The sequence below is a fragment of the Corvus brachyrhynchos genome, unplaced genomic scaffold (assembly GCF_000691975.1).
Source record: "Corvus brachyrhynchos isolate BGI_N302 unplaced genomic scaffold, ASM69197v1 scaffold34, whole genome shotgun sequence".
NCBI classification, from domain to species: domain Eukaryota; kingdom Metazoa; phylum Chordata; class Aves; order Passeriformes; family Corvidae; genus Corvus; species Corvus brachyrhynchos.
The window spans coordinates 484,728-486,760 of record NW_008238126.1 but is presented as its reverse complement, the minus strand read 5'-3'; positions in this window follow the sequence as shown (position 1 = coordinate 486,760).

The window sequence follows — 2,033 nt, the reverse complement described above, 5'->3', positions numbered from 1 at the left end:
TGATGGATGGGTGCCCCTTGCAGCTGCTTGCTCATACAGACTCTTGGACATACTTCCTCCTTTGAGCTTGACCTTGAGTTTTGTGCAGCAGAGACTCGGGCATTGGATTGGTAAAAATAAATAATTTAATGGAGTGGTACAGCAGCAGGTCTTGAGCTGGGTGCCTGCAGAGGGGGACCCAGAACAAAGAATTCCATGGCCTTTTATACCATTTTTGTGCCCTTACATTGAGGTATTCTCTGATTCTGTGAATGTTCATTTTGCAGACTTAAAAAGCTGTGCATGGTGCTTTGAGAAGGAGATTTGGGTGGCTGGGGTGGGTCTTGGTTGGTGTGACACTGTTTCTGTAAGGAATATTTATAAAACTATTGCTCCTTATTTTCTTATGGAGAATGGAATTACCTCTTTTGGAAGCAGAGGTTGCCAGGACTAGATTGCATAGAATCACAGAATGGTTTGGGTTGGATAATACTGTCCAGTTCCAACTCTCCTGCTATGGGCAGGAACATCTCCCATTAAACCAGGTTGCTTAAAGCCCCATTCAGTCTGTTCTTGAACACTGCCAGGGATGGAACATCCAGAGCTTCTCTTTCTTCATGGAGAGGAGGGATGGAATGGGTGCGGTGACTTGCCTTCGTCGCTCTCTGTAAGGGAAGACCATGTGTTTTGTGAAGTTACACTGCCAGAAGCAGGTGTGGGACAGGTTCACATCTGAACGTGTGAGCAGCAGCAGAGAATGCCAGAATGTATGTAAGAAGGACTATATAGGAGAAAACTCTGAATGAAGGAAAGATCCTGAGGGATCTAAGTTGAGTGCTTCATGAATTATGTTTGAACTTACGACTGCTGAAAATCAGGCCACTGTTTGGTTTTCGGGAAGTGGAGAAATGAAGCAGTCTTTTGGGAAGGCTTTTCAGAAAATAGTGTTATAATAAAAGTAAGACATTTTCTGTTAAAGGAAGTGGAAGAAAGGTTGCAGAAGGATACTTAGATGTGAGGAAGAGTAGGAAACCATGGAATTGAGTAGGTGACTTAGTGATGCAGACCATTTTGGGGTTGAGGGGAACAGCAGTGTGATTCATAGTGTTTTTATTCTTTCCAGAAGCTACCTGAATCTTGTGCCTGGTTACCATCTAAACATTACTGCTAACTTAAGTAGCATTTAAGTGTTTGATGGTGCTGGGGCCTGCCTCAAAAGATTTGAAAAATAAGGTAAACAGGAACCAAATGGAGATAACAAAATTGCAGAGTTTGTGTCGGGTGTGAAAAAGCTTAGTAAGAGTTACATGCTCTTAAGTTCTGAGTATAACAGAACTCTCTCCTGTTTTTGAAATAAAAGTAAGATGTTGGCTGTGTTTTCTATGTCTTTGTCTTAGACTGCTGCTTCCCTTTCCCCTCCTTATCCCTCAAGGAAGGAACAGTAAAGAAACCATAGCTTCTGCTCTTTCCTCAGGGTGAAAATGAAGGCCAAGAACTCTCATGTGTCTCTCATGACATGTTTTGCTGCCTTTAGATTTGAAGGATAAAGAAAGCTGAGCAAGTGTGGAAGATACAGATGGATATGTTGAAAGGAATAGTTGAAAGTGTGGAATTGAAAGCCTGTGTAAGGGAGAATGATGCTGATCTAGAGAATTTAACTGTGCAGTTTAATACAACAAAAGAGTGTAAAATAAAGTGAAAGGAAAAATGGAGAACATCCATTATATAACATCATAAAGCTTGTCAGAAGCAACCTCTGGCAGGAGAGAAAAAGTGGAATGATTTTGGGAAGAATAAAGAGCTGCAGAAATTATGTACATTGGTTGGTAAACTTTAATGGAGCTTCTGGGCATGTTACAAATACAGTTACCAAGGGTAGATTTTACACACCATGGTTCTCAAAGCTTCATATGTTCTTAGTTTCTGGTGTGGTGCACAAAAATGTGTTGTTTTCTGAGGATTTTTAATCTCTCCTGGGCTTTAATGGTTGGAAGGGCAGAACTTTTGAATTTGTGATTTTGTTAACTTGTAAGTTTTCAAAAGTGGGAGACTAC